Genomic DNA, 7,342 nt, shown 5'->3' with positions numbered 1-7,342 from the left:
CTCTCCTTGCTCACACTCTAAAAGGGCAGTTTTCATAAATGAATTTCAGGTAAAGCACACTGTTGCTCTGCAAGCCATGACGGAGATTCCTGACACGTTGTAATTAGACGGACAGCTTGCCAGCAGCTTAGGAGAAAGCCAGAGCTTAACTTTAGATTCAGGCAGCACAAGTGACTTAAGGAGGTTTGGGGCTATCGGGCGTTTTGCCAATTCCTCAGTGATTTTTCACCATATCTGTACTTACAGGAAAGAAATAAATTCTCTCTGGAATGTATTAACCTCTATTTCTAATTTCCATAGCTTGAGTAATACTGGGGAGCATTGGGAGGGAAAAATGGATAGCCACACTTCCCATCAGCAGAAAGAATCAAAGAACCTAGAGATCCCCCAGGTGACCCCAACTTCCTACTTTCCTGTTGACAAGTGGTTACCATGGGTTGCAGGAGAGTTACCTGCAGATCTGAAACATTAACCAGATCCCCAGATTCCCAAGTCAGTGTTCTCCCCGCTGAGCCCTGGAGTCAGATGACCCGGGATTAAATTTCTGCTCAACCACCTACAGACTGTTTGACCTTGGGCAAGTCACTTAACCTCTCCAATCTTATTTTTCTTACTCATAAAGTGAAGATGACAAAACCTTTTCTTTCTTCCTGCCTCACAGAGTGGTCACAAAGCTCATGATAGATGAGTAAAGTCCTTAGAAACTGGCAGAAATGTTTCCAAAGGGAAGATATTATTAGGAATTCTCCTCTGAAGGGAAGTGTGGGGCTTCCCTTCACTAATGATGAACGACAAGATGGCAGATCCCAGGGCTCCTGAGTGCCTGACAGGAAAATTTTAAAAATACACAAACTTTGGGTCTTTTTAAAAAAAAATACCCTTGTGTGCAGGGTTTGGCATGGGTTAGGAATGTCAGACTGGGACAGTAGATATGTCAGAATTGGTTCCATCAGGTTTGCAATCAAATCTCCTGAAAGGAAAAAGATGCCACTTCCCTTTCTCCACTTCCGGTCAGGTCTCACCTGTCACTAGTACCTGCCAAAGGGCAAAAGAGAAAGTGTAGGGGACACATAAGGACATCTCCTGTGCCGTTGTTCCCACTGCTTATCCTTCTAGCCAGTCTTGCATCTTAACCTAAAATGTAAGAGGAAGAACAGTTACTCTATGTGAAGGCTAAAGCAACTCCATCTTGAATGCTAAGCCACCATTTTCTGATTAACCCAAGTTCCAGGAATGCCTCTAAGATTTCTATTTCCATGTGATTACCGTAAATCCTGTCCTTAAGTCAAAACAATCTCGATGGTTACCAGAAACCCACATTTATCAGAAGTCCTTCCATTAGGCCAATTCCCTATGGTATATGAGCCCTGTGCCTGGAGGTTGATGGTCCAGGGACCTCATCTTGCGGCTGCCTAAGACATGGCTTCTGATCATAAGTCCCTATTAAGTGTTTTTTTTTTCTGTGAAACTGGATTTGTCAGCCTCTTTCTTCAGCCTCTTGGCTTCCTCAGATTTTTATTATTATTATTTTTTTTTTGAGATGGAGTTTCACTCTTGTTGCCCAGGCTGGCAAGCAAAGGTGCAATCTCGGCTCACTGTAGCCTCCACTTCCCGGGTTCAAGTGATTCTTCCGCCTCAGCCTCTCGGGAGTACCTAAGACTATAGGCGTGCACCACCACGCCTGGCTAATTTTTGTATTTTTAGCAGAGATGGGATTTCGCCATGTTGGCCAGGCTGGTCCTGAACTCCTGGCCTCAGGTGATCCACCCACCTTGGCCTCCCAAAGTGCTGGGATTATAGGCGTGAGCCACTGCGCTCGGCCTTCCTCAGTCTTAAGTGCTAGTTTTGCAGAGATCTGCCACTGCAGAATACTTGGTGAGTTAACCAGGAGCTGAGAGACCAAGAAATGAGTGAAGGGAATGAAGTATCCACGGGGGAAAATCCATGAGTGACAGCCACTTCTATGTGGAGTGGTGTGGTTCCCCATGTAGATGCTTATGGACCACCACATGAGTACAGGGACACTCCAAAAAATGCTGGCAGGTTTCATGTGATAGTTAACTGAGAGCCATCTACCTCACTGGGGTAAGGAAACGCAGCTAGCAGCTGCTGCAATAGAATGGAAAATATTCTTTTATAAGAACTCTATAGTCAATAGTTGGCTTTTTTTGGCACCAAGCGACCAGCACAGGTCTGCATGTCCTCCTTTGTTGTGGTTTTTACCTTGTTACAATTTTTTTTGAGATGGAATCTCGCTCTGTCACCCAGACTGGAGTGCAAGTGGCGTGATCTCAGCTCACTGCAACCTCCGCCTCCCAGGTTCAAGCCGTTCTCCTGCCTCAGTCTCCCAAGTAGCTGGTACTACAAGTTCACGCCACCATCCCCGGCTAATTTTTTGTATTTTTAGTTAAGATAGGGTTTCACCGTGTTAGCAAGCATGGTCTCGATCTCCTGACCTCATGATCCGCCCGCCACAGCCTCTCAAAGTGCTGGGATTACTGGCCTTGTTATGACTTTTACTTCCTCTATAATCAAATTCCAGCGTCTTCTCAGTGCTGTGGGCCAACCAGGACTGTGGGCCAACCTGGGGCCCAGCCAAGGGCCCCACTAAACCATCCAATCCGTAGTAGCCATAGGCTACTTTATTTAGCCAAAGGCAAAAATGAGTCAACTGAATTCTGTTTTTCCATTTACTTCTGTCTATTTTCCTCCCCTTGCCACCCTCAATACCACAAGAGGGGACCAAAAAACAAAACAGAACAAAAAAGAGATTTTCTAACAGCCTGAGATCCCTTAAGGAAAACAGAAGAGATGCCGAAGTCTCCTCTTTTGGAGGGTGCGGGGGGACTTCTGTTTTTTCCTTTTTATTTTTTAATGAAACCTCAAGAGTTGTAAAGAGACAGATTCCTCTCAGATATAAAACTCTGCTCTCTTTTGTACTGCATAACCCAATCTCCTTGGCTTTTGGGGTCTGCCAGAGGTTACTTTGTACTGTTAGAGAACTCACATTAGCATGTGATGGCTGGTTAGTCACAGGCAAGAGCTACAGTGTTAGAGATGGCTAACAGCAGTTGTTGACAGTAGATGGTTATTACTACCAAGGGATACCTGTTTCTTTGGGCATTTTGATATGAAAAAGCACAATTTGGGCACCTAGAAGCCATGGAAACACCCCTCAGTGAGGGATGAGACTCCCATGGGGGATGGACTGATCACGGAGTGAACTGATTGATGCTGAGTTGCCCACCAGCCTTGGGGGAATGTCATCACAGTACGGTGACAATGGAAGCATTGCAGTGTCCAGCCCAGTGGCACTTTCCTCTTTTAGGGACCCATAACTCAGCGTAAAAATGGGATCTCTGATTTTGGGAGATCTAAGTGTTCTGCCTTCCAACTAGGCCTGATTTCCTTTGCCCTGTTCATCAAAGAGCTCGACTGTCATGCCAGTAATCTAATCAAGAAGGAAACCGAGTTGAAAAGTCCACCTATCAAACTAAATCAGTCTACATTTAGCTGGCTATTTTGATAGTCTTTGTAAAAGAAATTTACATCTGTAAAGGAGATCACTATCTATAAAAGTGTCTCATTCTCTGTACCTAAACCACTAGAAACCTTTATGGTAAGAAGACAAAGTCTTAACGTTTACATTAAAAACTTTACCATGTTTAAGATACTTTTTCTGGCAATATTGTTTTAACTGGGCTTTTACCTGTGCCCTTTGTCTCAGCAAGTAATGGTATTTAGACATAAGTTCTGTGCCTCTGAGATGTAAATGTTCTACCCTATTTTACCTAAGAACTATGTATTTGAAAATGATTGCTAATCTAAAGGAAAGAGAGAAGCTACTTGAAAACTGGCCAACAGAGTCTTATAAATCTTTAAGACCTGCTTCTATCTGTGTGTCTCTATGTCTCTATGTTGATATGTGTCATGCGGATGTGATATTTTACTACCAAAATATATGAAATAGCTCCAGTAAACTGACTTAATGAGAAAGTAAGCACTTATATCATTTTTTTTAGGAAAAGGGAAACTAACTCCAATGCTTTTTAGCTCGCATGACTTTAGTAATCTTTGGTAAATAAAACTAGTTTTAAAATTGTTGGTAAAATAAATAGGAATGTCTTCAGAACTGTCAGAACTAAATATAACTTAGACATTTTTGCCTGGGTCTGCTGGCCAAACAGGTTTAAGCTAGCTCTCCTAGACATTTTAAGATCATAAACTTGACTAGGCGATATTTTTGGTAATTGTTCGACTTGTCTGTGAACTTATGTCTTAGAACCATTATATTCCAGGCTCTAAACAAATGGCCATGGTAAGGCCTGGGAACATATGCAGAGTTCTCCCTGACCCAGCTGTGCCTCCTGGCTATGCTGGAAAAGGTCAGGCATTTTCTCCACATCTCTGTTCATGGCCTCTATATCTGGTATACAATTATGATTGCTTACTTCCTAGGTTTTTCAATAAAAATAAGAGTTCATATTTTCAATAAAAATAAGAGTTAATATTGTAATTAATGTATGTAATTAAAACTACTAGATACAAGAGAAACAGTTCTATATACAGAGTGTATAAAGAAAGATGTGTTTGGGTGAAGTTATAAAAAAACGAAGATGTGGTTTTTGCTAAAGGAGATGTAATTTTGTCTAGTTTAGAGGTCATTTAAAGATTTTTTTTTTTTTTCCAAAATGAAGGTTAAAAAAAGATACAGATAAAGCTAAATGGATAAAAAGAGAAAGGATAAAAGGGAGCTCGCAGGGAGTTGGTTCACTGGATGCATGAGGAAATGCAAGCTAATAAGAAGTGCACTAAATACTGTTACTGGGGGTCCTTGCTCCCAGAGCTCCCAAGATGTGGGCGGGCTGCTTCCAAGATGGTGGCAAGCCTCGTGTTCTCTGACCTGGGGTTCTGGGCCTCACGGAATCGAAAGAACGGAATCTTGGGCCATGTGGTGAGTGTTATAGCTCTATTAGAAGCCATGGGTCACAGAAGAGAACCGTGGAACCCAGTGACTAGTGTTCAGCTCGATTAGGATGACTCTGGGCACTTAGCTGTGCAGGAACAATGGTAAGCTTTTAGCCAGGTCGGGAGCGGCAATGGGCAGCTCGCTGGATCAGGAGCACAGCAGACACCCTGCCAGATCCGGAGGGATGGAAGTCAGCAGCGGTTCTGTGACAGCGGCAAACAGCAGTGGTGGATGGGGAGCGAAAGCTCAGCTCAAGCCGTAACAAACATGGACCAAAAGAGAGTGCAGTTGCAAGATTTAACAGAGTGAAGGCAGAGCTCCCATACAAAGGGAGGGGACCCAAAGAGGGTAGCCGTTGACGGCTTGAATGCCTGGGTTTATATCCCCGATCACTGTCCCTCCTGCTGTGCTCTCAGGCAATAGATGATTGACTATTTCTTTACCTCCTGTTTTTGCCTAATTAGCATTTTAGTGAGCTCTCTTTACTATCTGTTTGGTCAGGTGTGAGCTAAGTTGCAAGCCCCGTGTTTAAACGTGGAAGCAGTCACCTTCCCAACGAGGCTTAGGGATTCTTAGCCTAGGAAATCCAGCTAGTCCTGTCTCTCAATACATGATCTTTTGGTTATTGCTAACTGTAATAGCTAATGTGAAAGCAAAAGAGGGTGCTGGGTCAGGCCTCAACCTCGAGGCTGGACTAAGCTCAGATTTCAGTCTGTCTGAGGTCAGGTCACTAGCCTCAAAGCCACCCATACACAAGGGTAAGATTATGCTAGGGCAACAGAAAGTACCTCAAAGCCATCCACAAATGGAAAAGTCGTGCCAGGGTAATGGAAGATACTTCTGAGACCCATAGTTACCAAGAAGGTGGTCAATATGAAAGAAGGACAAAACCAAGTAACTATGAAAACCAGAGGGCATAATGTGAAGAAATTGTTCTACTTTGTAGATTAGTGTCATCAGCTTCCAGAGGAAACTTTAAAATGGATTATGAGAGTAACTAATTTAGGAGCAGTAACTCTGGTTTTAAGTGCTGCAGAGTGGAAGAACATATTTGGGTTCATGCAGAACTCACAGTTCATTACTGAACAATCACAGACGAAGCTGGATGTGATCCAGACACACAGGTTATCACTGAGGTAACAGCAAGTCTGGTGTACTGGATAAAAGTCACTGTAAGGCTTCTTTACACTGAGAGGGGAGATGGCTCAATTCCCCTTATAAGTACCAATTACAGCACTCCAGATAAGCAACTGATATGCTTTGCTGTATGCAAGCCATATGGGACTGGCTTTATGATGACAGGAATATTAATCCAATGGCTATGCCCATTATCCAGGTCATGGTAAGCGCTGTGGTTAAGAGGGCCCCTTCTACATGGTCACTCCATGTGATGTTCTGCAGGAATAATCCTGCAGAATTGAGCAATAGTTCAAGAAGCCTTATCAAATTAAAGAAAGACGAATGAAGAAAACATTAATGGGGTGAACCTAAGAGGAAAAAGAAAAGAGAGGCCATGGAAATCAGCACGGTGGAAATCTTTGAATGGTTAAAAAATGGGCAGGGCATAGTGGCTCATGCCTACAATGCCAGTGCTTTGGGAGCTGGGGTGGGAGGATCACTTGAGGCCAGGGAAATATAGCAAGATCCCATCTCTACAAAAAATTTAAAAACTTAGCATGGTGGCACTTACCTGTAGTCCTAGCTGCTTAGGAGTCTGAGGCAGGAAGAGTACTTGAGCCCAGGAGTTTGAGGTTGCAGTGAGCTATAATCATGCCACTGTACTCCAGCCTGGGTGACAGAGTGAGACCCTGCCTCAGAAAGAGAGAGAAAGAAAGAAAGAAAGAAAGAGAGAGAGAGAGAGAGAGAGAGAAAGAGAGAGAGAGAGAGAAAGAGAGAGGAAAAAGAGAAAGAAATTAAATGAATTAAATTGAAATTGATGGGATTAAAAACAAAGGCATGATCATAGCTCACTGTCACCTCAAATTCCTGGACCGAAGCAATCCTCCTACTTCAGTCTCCCAAGTAGCTGGGACTACAGACACAAGCCACCATGAGGGGCTAATGTTTTTTATATTTTCTTAAAATTGAGGTCTCACTAACCTTAGTTAACCAACCAACGAGGTCTCACTAAGTTGTCCAGGCTAGTCTTGAATTCCTGATCTCTAGCAATCCTTCCTCCTTGGCCTCCCAAGTGCTGGAATTACAGGTGTCAGCCACCATGCCCAGCCCAAATACAGCTACATTTATTCAGCATATGAATGGGGAGGCATTCAGAGATAAGCATACTTAATAAATAAGAGAAAGGAACATAAGGTCCCCTCCTCTGTGTCTCATTCAAAGGCTTACCAGTGGATCATTGACCTTTTGAGGAAT

This window comes from Rhinopithecus bieti, unplaced genomic scaffold (genome assembly GCF_001698545.2).
Source record: "Rhinopithecus bieti isolate Rb0 unplaced genomic scaffold, ASM169854v2 scaffold_16097, whole genome shotgun sequence".
NCBI lineage: Eukaryota > Metazoa > Chordata > Mammalia > Primates > Cercopithecidae > Rhinopithecus > Rhinopithecus bieti.
Note: the sequence above shows the minus strand (reverse complement) of the source record.